Source organism: Carcharodon carcharias, chromosome 20 (assembly GCF_017639515.1).
Source record: "Carcharodon carcharias isolate sCarCar2 chromosome 20, sCarCar2.pri, whole genome shotgun sequence".
Taxonomy (NCBI): domain Eukaryota; kingdom Metazoa; phylum Chordata; class Chondrichthyes; order Lamniformes; family Lamnidae; genus Carcharodon; species Carcharodon carcharias.
In genome coordinates, this window is record NC_054486.1 from 109,930,861 (window position 1) to 109,950,269 (window position 19,409).

A 19,409-nucleotide genomic window follows, 5' to 3' on the forward strand; every position below is an offset into this window, starting at 1 on the left:
TGTATCTAACCCCGTGCTGTACCTGTCCTGGGAGTGTTTGATGGGGACGGTGTAGAGGGAGCTTTACTCTGTATCTAACCCCGTGTTGTACCTGTCCTGGGAGTGTTTGATGGGATAATGTAGAGGGAGATTTCTGTATCTAACCCCCGTTCTGTACCTGTCCTGGGAGTGTTTGATGGGGACAGTGTAGAGGGATATTTAGTGTATCTCTACCTCTGAACCTATTTCTTCACAAGCCCTTAATTTTTTTTGTGTGGAGCGAGGAGACAAACCATCACCAGCAGTTCCAAGAAACAAAAATTGTGTTTCCGAAACCTCTTGATGTCGATTCCGCATGGTTAAAGTGCAAACACCTCATCCATGTTCCTTTCACAGCACAAACCCTTCATGTTTATGTTGAACTGGGAGTGCCCATGATTATTAAAGACCAGCTGCCCATTCCCCCTCACGCAGCCTGTCAGTTACAAACCATTCCATTATTAAACCCACTGTTCTAATCCACTCTTAACAGTTTCCTGTCCAAAGCAAACCTTTATATAAGTGCAGGAAATTACTTCATATAACTGATTTACTTCTAAATAAACATTTTATGTCAGAACAATATGTTATTGTTAAAGCTTATTAATTGCTTTAGTGAAAGATTTCTGTCGCTGTTAGTGCTGATAAACCCACCCAGGATGAAGTGTGTAATTTTGCTGATAATTCTATATATTTAATGGGATGTGTGTGCTTTGTTCATTTAATTTACTTTTGCTTTCCTTATTTTTTCGTTGCAGTGAGGATCCCAGTGCTTTGCAATAACATCTCATCTTATCACTGCTCCATCAAGTATTGGAACAGATGGAGGCTGTTCAGCACCTCGAGCCGTTTCTGACCATTCAGTTAGGTTCTGGATGATCTTTACCACCAGCTTCATTTATAACTGCCTCGATTAATATCAATGCCTAACAAAAATCTATCAAAACTTGTTGTCAAAAAAATCTACCAATCTCAGTTTTGGTTGACTGCCGGGGTTTGGACAGCTTATTGGAGGAGACTTTCCAGATTGACGTGCTTCCTGACATGACCATTGAACATCCTGGCTCTAATTTCAAGGTTCTTCCCCCTTGTTCTTGACTCCCCCTCAGCCCCCTCCACCTCCCCACCCCTCCCATCCCACCAAAAGATATAGTTTCTCTCTGTCAACCCCACGAATGCTTCAACCACTTTAAACACCTCAAGTGCATCACCCCTTCCTAGGATGTGGGCATCGCTCAACATTTATTGCCCATCACTAATTGTCTATAAGGAGGAGATGGTGAGCCACCTTCTTGAACATTGCAGTGCGAATGGTGTAGGTACACCCAGAGTGTTGCTAAGGACAGTGTTCCAGGTTTTTGATCCGGTGATGGTGAAGGAACAGTGACATATTTCCACTGCTGGATGGTGTGTGACTTGAAGGAGATATTGTAGATGGTGGGGATCCAAAGTCCTTTCTGCCCTTGTTCTTCCAGGTGGTAAGGGTGATGGGTTTGGGAGGTGATGTCAAAGAAGTCTTGGTGAGTTGCTGCAGCGCATCTCGTAGCCAGAGTGTGTTGTTGATGAAGGGAGTGAATGTTTAAGTTGGTGCACGGGGTGTGCTAATCAATTGGGTTGCTTAGTTCTGGGTAGTGTTGAGTTTTTTGAGTATTGTTGCAGATGCATTCACTAAAGCACAGGGGAGTGTTGGCTCTTGAATACCACCCACCATGACCTCCAAGTCTCCCATTAGTGGGCACGATGGAGAAATGATTGTGTTACTGGACCCTTTGGCTTGGATTAGAGACATGAGTTCAAATCCCACTTTGGCAGCCCGTGAATTCAGATTCAGTTAATTAGATAAAGAATAGAGTATAATGGAAAGTAAATTTGCAGCAGGGAAGACCATTCAGCCCATCATGTCTGTGCTGGCTGGAAAGCAATTATCCCGCTTAATCCCACTTTCTAGCTCTTGGTCGGTAGCATTTGTAGGTCACAGCACTTCAAGTATATATCCAAGTATCTTTTAAATGTGATGGGGGTTTTTGCCTTTAGCAACAGTCCAGACAGTCCAGACCCCACCACCCTCTGGGTGAAAGACATGACTCCAACGCCCCTCTAGTCCTTGCCAATTTCTTTCAGCCTATGCCCCCAGGTATTGACCTCTCTGTTAACAGAAATTGGTCCATCTATTCTATCTGGACCTCTCATAATTTTATTCACCTCAATTTAACTCCACCCCCCCCCCCACCCCTTACCCTATCTTGGCCTCCTCTGTTCGAGTACAGCGAAGTTTCACTAGATTGGTCCCTGGGATGAGGGGGTTGTCCTATGATGAGAGGCTGAGTAAACTGGGTTTATATTCTCTGGAGGTTAGAAGAACGAGAGGTGATCTCATTGAAACCTACAAGATTCTGAAGGGGTTTGACAGGGTAGATACTGAGAGGCTGTTTCCACTGGCCGGGGAATCTAAAACACGGGGACACAGTCTCAGGATAAGGGGCTGATCATTTCGGACCGGGATGGGGAGAAATTACTTCACTCCAAAGTTTGTGAATCTTTGAAATTTGGAACCCAGAGGGATGTGGATGCTTCATCGTTGAATAAGTTTAAGGTTGGGACAGATGGATTTTTGGTCTCTCAGGGAATGGAGGGATATGGGGAGTGGTGGGGGGGTGGGGTGGGGCGGGGGAGGAGTGGGGTTGAAAAGCAAGATCAGCCATGATTGTATTGAATGGCGGAGCAGGCTCGATGGGCTGAATGGTCTACTCCTACTCCTATTTTTTATATTGTTATGTTCCTAATGTAAAACAGCCACATTAAAAGGCTAAGTGACCATGAAACAACTGGGTTGTCATAAAAACCTCATCTGTTTCAAAATGCTGCTCAGGAGAGGAAGTCTGCCCTTCTTTCCTAGCCGGGCCTATATGTGACTCCATCCTCTGATTGGTTTTTAACCATCCTCTGAAATGGCCTCACAAGCCTCTCAGTTTATTCAACCATGCGGCTCATCACCTCCTTCTCAAGGGCAATTAGGGACAGACAATAAACGCTGGTATTAACAGCAACGCCCACAGCCATGAACAAATTAAAAAGGAGTAGTTTACAGAAAATTAAAGGGAGTCAGGGATGAGAGGTCACAGAGAGTGAGGAGAATAATTAGCAGAGATTGCGTTACACAAAGGAGCAGGAACGCTTTGGACACAGCAAATGATTGACCCGGAGAATGCTGCATCTTTACTTGAGCACTTGATAAACATTGACAGGATGAGGGGGAGAGAATGGGGCAGAGGGATCAGATTGTCAAGGCGCTGGTCACTGGCATTTGTGTAAACTGGTAGGAACCCAGAAACCGAGCCGCACTGACAGCAAACTCACCTTTCAAAAACTAAGTTTCCTTGCCAAGAATCTGTCGGTGTGTTATTGAATCTGTCAGTGTGTTATTGAATCTGTCAGTGTGTTATTGAATCTGTCAGTGTGTTATTGAATCTGTCAGTGCGTTATTGAATCTGTCAGTGTGTTGTGAATTTGTGTTATCCTTTCTGAAAATCTCTGTTTGTAACATCAGTTCACTGAGATGATGAAACACAGGTGTAATTGTTCCTCTGTTTACCATTACCCTGAGATATCTGGTCACAACTAGATAAGGTTATCATTATGGTGATATCTGCCTTTCTCTGCCACTGTCAACATCACACAAAAACTAATACTCATGTAGTTACATTGAACCAGGGGGCAGGAAAGAGGGCAATACAGGTGGGCATCATAGTCCATTGGGCGTGTAGTGGGGGTTGATATGCTACTGCACTACAATCAACAGAAACACAGCCAAAATAGCATAGGTCTAGTGAACGATCAAATCCTAACCCTGTCCCCATCAAACACTCCCAGGACAGGTACAGCATGGGTTTGGATACAGAGTAAATCTCCCTCTACACTGTCCCCATCAAACACTCCCAGGACAGGTACAGCACGGGGTTAGATACAGAGTAAACCTCCCTCTACACTGTCCCCATCAAACACTCCCAAGACAGGTACAGCACAGGGTTAGATACAGAGTAAATCTCCCTCTACACTGTCCCCATCAAACACTCCCAGGACTGGTACAGGACAGGGTTAGATACAGAGTAAGGCTCCTTCACATTGCACATTCTCTCATTCTCTTTGCATTTTCCAATTCCGTTCCTCACTGATTCACCAACATTTTTAGCTCCAAGCTGTTTGGTCCTTCACTGTCGATTGAGAAGATTTTGGATTTTATGGCCCACTCCAGAGTTTATGGCTTGAGTCGACGCTGGAACTGCAATGGAGGCCTGAATCAGGCTACCTCAAATTTAAGGAGATTTGGTCATCTCTCAATATCCTGTCAGTGACCAGATTAAATAAAATTCAAGAGCGATGTAGAATGGTGCCAACTCATTGCCAGCCATTTTAGAGTAAAATTACAACCCCAGCATACCTGACCAAATATGGGCATGGGTATTGTAATGAGATGCAAATTAGATGAATACCTCATCCCGTGGAGGAATTCTGACTTTTTGAAGGAGCTTTGGGGAAGGGGAAGGGGGGTTGGGGCAGAGCTTAATCCTGCTCAGCTGAATCAATGTTTGTGTTATCAACCGCCAGGCAGAATATTTGTAATTATTATTTATAAATTGCTTTTATTCTCTTTCTCTGTGTCCGCAGCTACAGAAACCTCAAGCGATCCCTTTCCTCATCATTACCTGAGGTGAGGGGCATGCTGCCGTTCCAGATGTTTTGCCAGCTCTCCAGAATTGACTTGGAATCTCTGGGAATTGAAGTCATACCTGCAGGAATTGCTGCAAGCAACACTAAAGAGAAAAAATGGTGTTTTTTTCTCATTTTCTTTGAACATTTTTGTCTAGTAATTATTAAAACATTGGAGGAAAGAAAGGGTTGTTTGACTGAGAGTCCAGAATCTTCCAATCGAGTCAGAAGGAGTCTGTCTGCTTTCCAATTGGCTGCTGGAAGGTGATGGACATGTTGGATAAACAAATGGCAGGAGCTTGGGGGTGGGGCATTGTGAGGTTGAAGGTCAGATGATAAAATCTCCAGGAATACGTCCAATTAGAGTGGCTACAAGAGCCGGTCAGAGGCTAAGGATCCTGTGGTGAGTAACTCATCTCCTGACTCTCCAAAGCCTGTCCACCATCTACAAGGCACAAGTCAGGAGTGGGATGGAATACTCCCCACTTGCCTGGATGAGTGCAACTTCAGCAACACTCAGGAAGCTCAACACCATCCAAGACAAAGCAGCCCCGCTTGATTGGCACCCCTTCCAAAAACATTCTCTCCCTCCATCACCGACGCACAGTAGCAGCAGTGTGTGTACCATCTACAAGATGCACTGCAGGAACTCATCAAGGCTCCTTAGGCAGCACCTTCCAAACCTGTGACCTCTACCAGCTAAAAGGACAAGGGCAGCAGACACATGGCAACACCACCACCTGGAAGTTCCCCTCCATGTCACTCACCATCCTGACTTGGAAATATATCACCGTTCCTTCACTGTCGCTGGGTCAAAACCCTGGAACTCCCTCCCTAACAGCACTGTGGGTGTACCTACACCACATGGACTGCAGCGGCTCAAGAAGGCAGCTCATCACCACCTTCTCAAGGGCATTTAGGGATGGACAATAAATTCTGGCCCAGCCAGCGACATCCACACAACATGGAAGAATAAAAGTAAGTCTCGTAATCCGAGCAATTAGTTAGTGTCAGAAGCGAGTGCCAGGATTATGACTCTGTTGGTGGTAAGTTCTCTGGGGCACAACAGTAGGATAGGCAGACATAAGAACATAAGAAATCGGACCTGGAGGGGGTCATTCAGCCCCTCAAGCTTGCTGTGCCATTTAATACAATCATGGCTGATCTTCCACATTCCTGCTCATCCTCCATATCCCTTAGTGTCCAAAAATTTATCAATATCCACCTTGAATGTACTCAATTGTGGAGCATCCACAACCCTCTGGGGTAGAGAATTCCAAAGATTCACAGTCCCCTGAGTGAAGGAATCTCTCCTCATCTCATCCTTAACACTTGACCATTATCCTGTGACTGTGCCTCTGTGTCCCAGTCATGGGAAACAATCTATCAGCATCAACACTCACCCTCTAAGAATTGTATATGAGGGCAGTTCTCATCCTTCTAAACCCCAGGGAAGGCTCATTCTATTTCATCTCTCCTCATAGGACACCCAGTCATATGAGAAATCAACGTCCTGAATACTTGCTATAAGGCTCCCTAGGTAAGGAGACCAAAATCATACCCAGTAATCGAGATGTGGTCTCACCAGTGCCCTATCCAATTGCAGCAAGGCTTCCTCCCTCTTATATCTGATCCACTTGCAATAAAGGCTTACACAGCACTTGCCTTCCTACTTGTTTGCTGTACCCATGTTAACTTTCTGTGACCCTGTGTTTCTGAGTATCCCCATCTGCTGCTGCCTCTGGTGGAACCTTCTTCTGACTGAGGGAGCTCTGTCCAGAACCAGCTCGGGGAGCTCAGGCCCCAGTGAATAGCAAACTGGGCAACACCAGATCCAGTCTGAACGCGCCTTTTCAGTTGAAGTCCAAGCGATCTCTCATGCTGCAGCCCCGTCAATTAAAGGGGTCAACCACGTTCACACCTGTCGGCCTTGTTTGTTTGGACATCGGAAATACATTTCCGTCAGACAACATGCTGCCTTTTACACGTGCCGTGCCACCGTCAAAGGGAATCTCTTCATCTGATATCAGTTTCCCACAGACTGTTTTCCCTTCTCTCCGCCTTCCCTAACCCAGGCCCAATATCAGGCCAGACTCAGGCCTGTTTTCTCCCAAACAAGCCGTGGTTCATTTCTACCCCAAGCTCCTCAAACTGTGGCCAGCTCTCTGCATCTTCCCAAACTGCTCTTTCCCCCCCTGCAAAATACAAGATAACAAACAGCGACAACCTGTATTTGAAGGGCCGAGTGGCCTACTCCTGCTCCTAAGTCCTACAGCACCTTTTTTTAATTAGTACAACATTCCAAGGCATTCTCGGGAGGGTTAGCAGACAGAATTTGACACTGAACCACGTAAGGGGTTATCCTGACAGGCAACGAAAGTTTGGTTAAAGAAGTTACAAAGAACATAAAAATTAAGAACGGGGGGTAGGCTATTCGGCCCCTCGAGCCTGCTACCCCATTCGCACTTTCCTGCCTACCCCCTATATCTACTTCCTATACCCTTTAACTCTCTTGTCTGTCAAGAATCTATCCAACTCAGCCTTAAAAATATTCAATGTCCCAACCTCCACTGCCCTCTGGGACAGAAAATTTCACAGACTAACTACCCTCCGAGAGAAAAAAATTCTCCTCATCTAGAGTCTTAACTTGGACAACCCTTATTTTTAATCTGTGCCTCCTAGTTCTAGTCTCCCGCACAAGGGGAATCATCCATTAGGAGTGTCTCAAAGGAAGAAAGCAAGGTAGAGATGTGGAGAGGTCTAGGGAGGGAATCCCAGGGTTTGGGGCCCAGGTAACCTAAGACATGGCTGCCAGTGATGGAGCGATTAAAATCAGGGATGCACAAGCGGAATAGAAACACCTCGGAGGGTTGTGGGGCTGGAGAAGATTACAAAGATAGGGAGGGATAGGGCCATGGAGGGATTTGAAAATAAGGATGAGAATTTTAAAATCAAGACTGCGTTGGAATGGTGGCCAGTGCAGTCCAGCAAGCACAGGGATGATTGGTGAATGGGACTTAATGCAAGTTAGAATACAAACAGCAGAGTTTTGGATGACCTCAAGTTTTCACAGGGTAGAATGTGGGAGACCGGCCAGAAGTCTGTTGGAATAGTCCAGTCTAGAGGGGTTCAACAGCAGATGGAGCTGAGCTAGGGATGGAATCGGATGATGATAGGGTGGTAGAAATAGACAGGCTTGGCGGTTGAGTGGATATGGGTTTGGAAGCTCATCTCTGCATCATATAAGAGGCCTCAGTACAGGGGTGGGATTAACGTCTGTGAATGATAAGAATTAGGAGCAGAGGAGGCCATTTGGCCCCTCAAGCCTGCCTCACCATTCGATAAGATCGTGGCTGATCTTCTCACTCAACTAAATCCCACACTATCTTCGTGTCCCTCGATTCCCTTAGTACACAAAGCCCAGCCCCCTGGGGTAGAGAATTCCAAAAGATGTACACCCCTCTCCTTGTCTCAGACCAAAATGGCTGACTCCTTATCCTGAGACTGTGTCCCCGTGATCTACGTTCCCCAGCCAGGAAAACCTTTTCTCAATATTTACCCTGTCAAGCCCCTTGAGCATTTCATGCATTTCAATTGGATCATCTCTCGTTCTTCTAAGCTCCAGGGAATATTGGCCCAGTTATGTAGCAGGGCGGGGGAGATAGTAGGAATGTCACTGGGTGAGTAATCCAAAGGCCTAGGCTAGTGCTCTGGGGACACGGGTTCAAATCCCATCACGGCAGCTGGTGGAATTTAAATTCAATTAATAAATCCGGAGTATAAAGCTAGTCTCACTAATGGTGACCATGAAACTATCATCGATCGGTGTAAAAACCCATCTGGTTCATCAATGCCCTTTGGGGAAGGGAATCTGCTGTCCTTACCCGGTCTGGCCTATGTGACTCCAGACCCACAGCAAAGTGGTTGATTCTTAACTGCCCCTCTGAAATGGCGTAGCAGGCCACTCAGTTCCAGGGTAATTAGGGATGGGCAACGAATGCTGGCCTTGCCAGCGACGCCCACCTCCCATGAAAGAATGAAGAAAAGTTTACCAAGCTCGTGCTGGGGAATCCCGGACTCACTGTTCAGAACCCTCGATGTCAAATCTCTTGCTGGTGTCGCATCCTGAGGTTCCCCTGCCCCATCGGGACCAGCAAGACCCCTGCCCCACTGACCTGGTTACAGGAAGGGGGATCACCAGGGGAGGGGAGGTGCAGTAATCCAGATGCAGAGCTTCTAGGTGTATCCTGCACACTTAATGGTGTGCATCGCTTGCCTTGACACATTTGTTTCTCTCCACGCTATAGGTGAGAACCCCCCCTTTAACTGGCCAGTTGCAGCAAAGCTTTCAGCCACATGGCCATTGACACCAGCCTCCAGACACATATCATTACAAGATATAGTCCTCATCTGCCCTTTCTAACCCATCACAATGGATCCAAAGTTTTTAATTATATGGCTTTACCCATGACTCGGTGGATTGTGATCTGAGTCAGAAGGTTGTGGGGCCAAGACTCACTCCAGAGACTTCAGGTTATAGTTTAGTTTGACACTTCAATACAGTACTGGAGGAGTGCTGCACTGTTGGCGGTGCCATCTTTTGGATGAGGTGTCATCCAGTCTATCTTGTCAGGTGTTAATAGGGTTCAAGCCAGTTAGTGAAGTCAAAACGAAAACACAGGGCCTTCCCTTGCTGAGAGAGTTTATTGATTTTGTTCAGTGTCAACACTCCTCTTGTTCACCCAGTGTCCCAGCTATCCCCTATTTATAACACATCGCCTTTTTTGGCCAGTAATTATTTAGACAATGGCTTTTCCTGGTGGGGTAATTGAACCTCAGGCTCTTGTGTGACAGGCAGGGATACTAATCATTATATTAACATGGAGCTGCCTGATCTCCTATTAACATGTGTTCAAATACCCATCACTTGTTTCCCTTGACAATACAATTAATAGGACATTGATAGATTAATAAGGACATTGACAGATTAATAAGGACATTGACAGATTAATAGGGACATTGACAGATTAATAGGGACATTGATAGATTAATAAGGATATTGACAGATTAATAGGATATTGACAGATTAATAGGGACATTGACAGATTGATAGGACATTGACAGATTACTAGGGACATTGACAGATTGATAGGATGTTGACAGATTACTAGGGACATTGACAGATTAATAGGGCATTGACAGATTAATAGGGACATTGACAGATTAATAGGACATTGACAGATTATTAGGGACATTGACAGATTAATAGGACATTGACAGATTAATAGGGACATTGACAGATTAATAGGATATTGACAGATTAATAGGACATTGACAGATTAATAGGGACATTGACAGATTAATAGGACATTGACAGATTATTAGGGACATTGACAGATTAATAGGATATTGACAGATTAATAGGGACATTGACAGATTGATAGGACATTGACAGATTACTAGGGACATTGACAGATTGATAGGACATTGACAGATTACTAGGGACATTGACAGATTAATAGGACATTGACAGATTACTAGGGACATTGACAGATTAATAGGGCATTGACAGATTAATAGGGACATTGACAGATTAATAGGACATTGACAGATTATTAGGGACATTGACAGATTAATAGGACATTGACAGATTAATAGGGACATTGACAGATTAATAGGACATTGACAGATTAATAGGGACATTGACAGATTGCCCTCTTTTTTGTTAAATTAAAACTTTAGAAAACACAAGAACAACCTTTTAAACTAATCGAAAATAAACAAAATTAAGTATTTTTTCATCTTCTATTGTACCACCCACCCATTATTAGATCCCATAACCCCTCCCCCCCCTTTCTTTAAACAACATATTTTTTCTTCTTTGCCCATATATAAATAATGACAAAGCAATCAAAGAAAATATCGGTTTCCCATATTCTGATTATAACACAAGGTGTCCCTCTTCCAGTACCTAATAACTTCATGGAGCAAGCAACTCTCTCCATAAAACAGTCTGACAATTGGTGACTTGCTTCCACCCATTTTATTTTGGAAATCTCTCTTCTTTCCAAAATTTGCTTTATGCTAGCAGGGTCAATCCTCAACCTTTTTTCAGTGACACCCTTTGTCGAATGAACGTTGACCCAAAGAGAAGAGTTATCCACATAGCGTTCTGGGGGCAAATTTTCCTCACACTGCCTTTGTACAGTATTTCCTTCAGTATATTAGAGACATACAGCCCTATGTCTATTGCTTCTACTGACACCAGTGTTTCCCCAGCCAAAGTACTTTTAACTATACTATTTATGTTCTTCACTTCTAAGGCCAATGGACAATATTTATTATTCTTTCCCACCAAGAATGTGATAAACTCTGCTGAGCTAAATGTCCAGCTGGAAGACTGGCACATGGAGCGTCGCTTAAAATGACCAACCTTATGTCTTCTGGACCACCCAAGGCTGGAAACCTGAGTGCACTGTTGTGATCCATGGCCAGATCCCAGGACATGGGGGGTGGGGGGGGGGGGGGGGAGCGGGGCTCCATTTAGGGACCAGTAAGGTTTTGTTTAAAGTAGATTAAGGTTGAGATTAAAGACGCTTTTGGAGTAAAGCCGCAAGATTCTATGGGTTTTGAACAATCAAAAGCAACATTTACTGGGCAGGTTAAAACCATTTACAATATGTATCTTATACCCTAACATTCAGAATCAACTTAAGGTACATGTGATTTAACAAACAAACTGTGATCGAAGACACCACACTGAAGATCAAATGACAGATGCAACCAATGGAATTCTCAACAACCCACCCAGATGTGAGTATTCGCTGTGAGTTACACAATCTCTTTGAAACTCTGTCTCCCTTTTGAGGAATTTCCAGTCTTCACCTTCAAAGGTCTCGTCTCTGAATTCCCTCCAAAGATCACTCTGACTCAGATTGCTTTAACTAAAGGCTGCTCACTTCCTCAGGACTTCTCCTGAGCCCTGACTTCCTGCAGACTCTTCACCACTACACCTCTGCTGCCTGCAGCCTCTTCTCCCTGCTTCCAAACACACCCGGTCACCGGGCTTTCTTGATGCGCAACTCTCGGCTGCACCGAGTATCAATGACTCCCAAAGCTTCCTCTAAGCTGAACTCTCTCAGTAGAACCGAACAAGCAAACAGCTACTAAGCCCCACCTGCATGGAGTTACCAAATGGCTCCCAGAGCTAACAGCAGCTCTTTAGCTTCTTGGGGCTAGTCACCTTCTTCTTCACCTGCGCATGACTAACTGACTGAAGGAAAGTTGTTCGCTGACCCTTGAACTGATCTGCGAAACCAATCAAAACACTCCCAGTGGGTCCCACCCTTGTTACCGGGCAGGAGCGTTGGAATATGCTGCACCTTTAAACGTTACACCCTCCATGGGGACACACAGATCAATGAGTTTGCTAATGCGCATTTCTCTGAATTTAATTTCTTTACTGTTTTATTTGCTCTCAGAACTCCCTCAACAGCACCGTGTTTCAGCGTAGTGTTCAGTTCCAATACATTATAACTGGCATCAGGTCTAGTCTGAATGCACAACCAGTTCAAATGTCCAATCAAACTTCTTAATTGGTCTGTTTCTTCCTTGGACGCAGGATCTTCTTCTTGTGAGGACCTGGCCCGATTACTTTGGATTTATTTTCTAAGTAGGACTGTTGATTCAAGGTCAGTCCCCACTTATTCTGCTTAATGTCTAACCCTACATATTTAAAGGCCCTTGAAGCCTGACCCCCAACCTTACATTCCTTTATTTTACATATCGCCCATAGCTTAAATTCTGCAGAACCTCTCCACATAAAATCATCAACATGCATCATAAAGATGCCTGCCACCTTCTCCTTGGGATACCAATAGGACTTTGCTGGGTCAGTCTTTAGTTGAATACAACCCGTATAGGATGGACCTAACTGAGAAATACCAAACCCTTGATTCAACCGATAAAAGTTCCTGTTTAATTTCCACGGTTTCCCCTCTACATCGCCAAATTCAAAAACACTACCCTTTAAAATTTCTCACCCTGCAGAAATGCAGCTTTTATAAAAATCAAGTTACATCCCCAGGAGTATGTTGCTAAAAGAGCTAAGAAAATCTTCAAGCTCACTTGTCTTGCAGTAGGGAGTCCACTTTGACATCTTGATCACCAAATCTTTCTTCGAAACCCCAAGCTGCTGGTCTATCTTTAGCCATATACAGAAGTACCTTTTTTGTGCATATCCATCTGTGTGATAAGGCTTTCTGTCCCGTCTCATATTTCAGTGTTTACCCCAAATTCTTTCCAACTTTCCAACTCTTTTTGTTTGGCATCCTTTATCAATTTATCTTCTAATTTGTTAGTAGCCACTAAAACTTCTCGATCACAAAGGCTTCTACTTCTAGTGGCATTCCTAGTGTTTTCTAAGATCCCTGTTCTTGTCAAATTTTCACACATTTTTAAATTCACCATTGGAAATTCCCCCCATTGTCAGTTAGGAATTTAGCTGGTACTCCCAGTCCAGTTCCTATCCATTTTTCCATTATCTCATCAACAATTACTTTTTTTTCTTTACTATATATTACTGTTGACAGACTGAACTAGTTGATAGACCACAAAGTGCAGGAGAAAAATGTTTTTGTCCTTGTCCCATTCCTTCAGGGGCATTGTGACAACTTCATTAAAGTCTCTTGCTAATGGGAGACTCACTACAGGATGTATTGGTGTCCTCCTATATCTTCTACATATATCGTATTTCTCACTGATCTCTTCTATAAGTTTAGTATTCGGCATACATCATCCATGCATCCTTTAGTAGAATTTTTAACCTATGACAAGATGCATAGGCAAACTGCCAATGTAGTTCACAAACAATTTGCCTTTTCTCCTTTAAACTCCTACTCCTTGATGTCATCAACACTTCGTTAACATCGTGATTCAAAATTTTAGGTCTTGTTAAGGGAATACAATAATGTCCAAATTGCGGAAACTCTAAATCTACAGATGTTCCAAAAACAATTGTATTATTGTGTTCTATATCTAATTTCATTTGAGCCTTTTTCATAGATGGCTTACTCAATAGTAAGGGTATTTCACTGGATACAACATCTGTACTGATAAAATGGTTTATTCCGTCTATGTTATACAAAATCACCACTCTCTTTAATGATTTTAACATGTTATTGTCCCTGAACCTGAAATAAGTAAAACTTTCATATTCCTTAAACTTACCTTGGTCTTTACTATTTAGAGAATCCAGGTAGCACTTCAACCAATCCATTCCACATACTGTGACCCACTATCTAATACAGCACAACTGAATGAGTACAAAACTAGAACACCCATCACCAGACTAAAGCTTCTGGTGATCAGTACAATTCCTTCTAACTGATCAGTATCATCTTCCCCTTCTGATCCTTTCTTGTCATGTGTCATTTCCAAAACCCTGTTATTCCATTTTGGAAAATTCATCACAATGATATTTCGAGTCACATCTGAAGCACCTGTTTAGCATACTTCTGCTATTCTTGGGATTCATTCTCCTGCCGTAGTTATCCAATTCCTGTCATCTATTTGCGCAACCAAAAGGGTTTCTATCTTCAGTTCTTTTGTTGTGGTTCTTCTTTCGTATTGATTCTTGCACCCCATATCTAAACAGTCATGAAATGCTGCCAGCATCGAATCCTCCACCTTTTGTGTTAGCACTGAATGTTCCATTGGTGCCATGAAAGTGGTTGGACATTAATGTTTCCCCCAATTTTTTTTTTTAAAGCTTCATACATCTGTTCCAAAACCGGACCTTTCTGAAATTCCAACTCCAATCAAGACCAGGAGCCTATCCATGTTCAATACTTTAGCACTATCCAACAATTTGAAGGCAAGCACTGAATTAGGCATCTCCAAATAGAATTTCTGCAATCTGTTATATAACCTGCTAAATTCCTTGATATGTTCTTCTATGGAATAACCATCCATCCTTCTAAGTTTATCAAAATCTGACCATGCCTCATATGCATTTAATGGGTTATTTTTCTTATAAATTCTGTCCATAGATTTTGAGAGATTATCCAAACCTATCCAAATGATGAGCCTCTAGCTCTGAAAATACTTTGCACCTGATCCTGCTTCTGGTGGGAAGTGGAAGAGCTGTAGCCATACCTTGCTTTCTCTTTGGTAAGGATGTAACCCGTGTCCACAAATCCACTTCATTCTTCCATTGGTCATAAGATTCAGCTTCACAGAACAATGGTGGTAAATCATATCTTGATACTTTACACTGTCTGAAAAGGTATCTTAGTTTCCAACCTTCACCTTTAGGCTAACCATTCTCTATTGCCAATGTTAATAGGATCCATGCTGGTTGGTGAAGTCAAAAATAAGACACATAGTTTTTTTGCTGAGAGAGTTTGTTCAGTGTCAACAATCCTCACCCACACCCAGTGTCCAGCTACCTGTGATGTGATTGGACTAAGACCTCACACTTTACATTTTTCTCATATACATGTAAATACTCGTTGCTATTCTAAGTTTTAAAACAGGACCTTGGCTGAAGAAGATCCTTAAAATGGCAGAACCTATGTCTGCCTGTGACCCCAGAACAAAAGAAGCCACTTTGTAGTTTCAGGAAGACTCACACCTCATTACCACTGAGGAGCTACTAATGATCACCAGCCGATTGCGCAGCACAACTTTAAAGGGAGCTTTGTAAAGGCCATTTGCGTTTGATAATCCAGCTGGCCTGCAGGAGACAGAGGATCGGCTAAGACAAAGGCTCCTCAAACATTCCTTTCAACTCATAATGGCTGGGACCTTTAACAGTCTTTGAGGCCCAGCCAAATTCCAGATAGTGGTTACACATTCTTTGTTGAAGACCTGGTGAAAAGTTGGGGAGGTCATGTGACCTAGGCCTCTGGCTTGTGGAACAAGTAGTATTGCCTTGCTGAACTGTATAGCTTAGTCTGCTCTTTAACATCTGACTAGCATCCACACAGAAAGGAGCGCTGATCAGTTTAATAGCTGGCCCCATCTACACTGCTTCTGTTGGAAGTTCTGTGCCATCACTTACAAGACGGATTCATCTCTGCAGGCTTATCTCATCTTGTGATGTCAGTTCCACCGGCAAAGTGAATTCTACAACATCGGTTTTCAGCCCGCTGACCTCTGTGAAGGAATACCTCATTGGACTTTAGGAACTCATGTGAAACAATATTTATTTTTCCTGTGGGCTCTATAGTGAAAACCCTTCTTTTCTCTACCCCTCTCTTTATTGTCTGAGTGTGGCAGTGATGTTGTGAACCCTCCTTCCCAAATTTCGTGTGTGTGCAAATCAACTAACCCTTTGAGTTCATCCTAGTTTGAGTTTGCTGTGGGGCTTTTACTAGAAACTTGGATTGTACAAAATATGAGGGGTTGGGGAAACAACACCATTATAAAGCCAGAAACAAATCAAAAGACCTTTCTGTTTACAGATGGGTGGCGGGAGGAAAAATTAGTGCTGTTTGAAGGGACTATAACATCTCCGTGACACCTATTTATATGTGTTCAAATACCCATCACCTGTTTCCCTTAACAATGTGATTGGTAAGGTATTCACACCGGGTGCAGCAGGGGAGATCTCTGGGGTGTTCCTGGCCAATATTTATTCCTCAGCCAATGTCACTAAGAACAGATTATCTGGTCATTATCACGTTGCTGTTTGTGGGAGCTTACTGCGCGCAAATTGGCAATGGTGCTTCTGAGATTCCAGCAGCGACTACACTTCAAATGTACCTCATTGACCGTGGAGTGTTCTGGGATGTCCTGAGGCTGTGAAAGGAGAAATCCACATTTTTTTTCCCTTCAGGCCTCTTCCAGCGTTTCCAGGCCAGACATGTGAAAAAACAAAGCTCTGGAACACCACTAAAATCCGTGTGAGTTCAGGGAATCACAGCGAGGGAGGTTTCACAACAGGAACAAGCATTTCTTCACACACAAACCTCCTCAGATAGTGATGTCTCCAAAGCAGATGGTCACCAGAGAACTCCCTCTATCCCTCTCTCTCTCCCTCTCTCCCGCCCTCCCTCTCTCCCTCTCTCTCTCCCTCCCTCTCTCCCTCTCTCTCTCCCTCCCTCGCTCTCTCCCTCTCTCTCTCCCTCCCTCTCTCCCTCTCTCTCTCCCTCCCTCGCTCTCTCCCTCTCTCTCTCCCTCCCTCTCTCCCTCTCTCTCTCCCTCCCTCGCTCTCTCCCTCTCTCTCTCCCTCCCTCTCTCTCTCCCTCTCTCTCTCCCTCCCTTGCTCTCTCCCTCTCTCTCTCCCTCCCTCTCTCCCTCTCTCTCTCCCTCCCTCTCTCCCTCCCTCTCTCCCTCTCTCTCTCCCTCCCTCTCTCCCTCTCTCTCTCCCTCCCTCGCTCTCTCCCTCTCTCCCTCTCTCCCTCTCTCTCTCTCTCTCTCCCTCCCTCTCTCCCTCTCTCTCTCTCCCCCTCCCTCTCCCCCTCTCTCTCTCTCCCTCTCTCTCTCCCTCCCTCTCTCCCTCCCTCTCTCCCTCTCTCTCTCCCTCCCTCTCTCCCTCTCTCTCTCCCTCCCTCGCTCTCTCCCTCTCTCCCTCCCTCCCTCTCTCCCTCTCTCTCTCCCTCCCTCGCGCCGTATCTCTCCCTCTCTCTCTCCCTCCCTCTCTCCCTCTCTCTCTCCCTCCCTCGCGCCGTATCTCTCCCTCTCTCTCTCCCTCCCTCGCGCCGTATCTCTCCCTCTCTCTCTCCCTCCCTCGCGCCGTATCTCTCCCTCTCTCTCTCCCTCCCTCTCTCCCTCTCTCTCTCCCTCTCTGCCATTCCTATGTCACAGTTAAGGACTAAATTTGGGGCCTATTGATTATTGAAGAGAAGCAGCTTGCTTCCACTCGAAGTAGGAGGCCCCTTGTTATGCAGATCACTGGACACTCTCGTTTTCAAGCATAATGACTTGCCCATCAGCCCAGCTCAAACAAAGATAATAATGGCCGGGTGAACAACCTTGTGTATTTGACCCTGACCTTTGGCACCGGGTCAGGTCAAACAGTCTCCTTCTATTTAACACCAGCTTCCCTCCAAACGCCCCCTCCACCACCCCCACCCCCGCCCCACCCCCACCCCCACCCCTGTTCACTCAATTTGAGTGCCATAAAATTGACCTCCTTTAAGTCACAGTGAGTGACCGGGGAATGGGAACAGTCTGTCAGCAGAGTCTCGGGCGAGTTCCAAGTGAGGCTTGGACTGTCAGGAGCCAGGCATTGAAGGCAGAGGATGGCTTGTGGCTCAGGGCATGGAGAGTGTATGATAGAGGGAAGGAGCGAGGAAAGCAGAGAAAGGGGGGGGGAGGGATTAAGACAGCTGTGGGCTGTACGCTGATTTTTAGCTTCAGTGTTCACGCACTTGCCTTTGAGTCCTTTCAATTATTCACAACAGTTACAGGAAAATCAGACAGCTCCACCATCCAAAACGTAGCAAGGCTGAAGACACAGCTGGATTATTTGCTATCGATTTTAAAATGTTCATCATACTTGTTTGCAAATCCCTCCATGATCACACCCCTGCGAATCTCTGTAATCTCCCCCAGCCCCACAACCCTCTGAGATCTCTGTGTTCCTCTAATTCCAGCCTCTTGAGCATCCCTGATTTTAATTGCTCTACCACTGGCAGCCGTGCCTTCAGCTGCTCGGGCCCTATCCTGAAAGAGTGAGAGGCAGAGGGGCTGGTCGTCGATTGGGGCATCACAGAAAAGCCTGACATACACACAATCACCAGCAGGGGGTCACTGGATAGGAGATTTGGCCAATATCTCTGGTCCTCCCTCCAGTCTTTACTCAGTTGGTGCGTTGATTTGAAAATGTTATCATATAAACTCTTCTCTCTTTCTCTCTCTCTTTCCTCCCACCACCACGTATCTAACTTTTTATACTTGGTGCCCAACTTATATTGAACAAATAAACAAATAACGGGTGAGAGAACATTCTGGAAGGTGTTGAGCCTCGTGTGGTAACTTCTGGACTTGGCAGCGTTCCTGCTTTTTATTTTCTGAAATCGAGTGAAGTTGCCTAAACAATTGTTTACATTTTACACAAAGTGATTTTATACTTCTCATTATTAGTTTCAAATGTCAGAATAAAATTGCTGTTATCCCAGATGAGACGTTACATGGATTTTACAGAATTTATAGCATTTAGTAATCTTGAAGACCTCTATCTCCCCCCTCTTCTCTTTTCTGGAGAAAAGATTCTGGCCTGTTCTGTCTTTCCCGATAGTTCTAATCCCTCAGCTCTGGATTCATCCTTTCTCACACCATCTCCTGCGCTTCCATCGCTCTGTTAGAATATGGAAACCTGCACAATGCAGAGCAGCCAAAGCACTTGCAGCAAGTTGGAGTGGCTGGTACGATGCTGCCCAGGGTCACCATGCTGCACAGGGAGATCAGGCTGGGCTCCTGAGACTCACACGGGCTCAGGCTGCAGATACCCAAGGGTCTCCAAGCGCCCCCACGTTCTATCCTCCAATGGATGACGAGGATCGCAGCAGCACCCTCACCATGCCAAGGGAGTGCCAGTGGTCCCGAGCAGCACAAACCTGCAGAACGGTAGCACTCGAGCTCCCTACGCTCTCACCCCACCCTCCCCGCCCCCCTCCCCCAGCCCCCCCCACCCTCCCCACCCACCACCCGCCCCCCCCCGCCCCCCCCCCCAACCC

The 19,409-nt window shown here is 45.0% G+C and overlaps 1 non-coding gene across 1 annotated transcript; it reads right to left on the reverse strand.

Annotated features, from left to right (window-relative positions):
• Window positions 1–254: 254 nt before the first annotated feature.
• LOC121292875 lies at window positions 255–389 on the reverse strand. The gene has a single exon (XR_005946366.1). It is a non-coding gene; the product is annotated as a U11 spliceosomal RNA (small nuclear RNA).
• Between the last annotated feature and the right edge of the window lie 19,020 nt (window positions 390–19,409).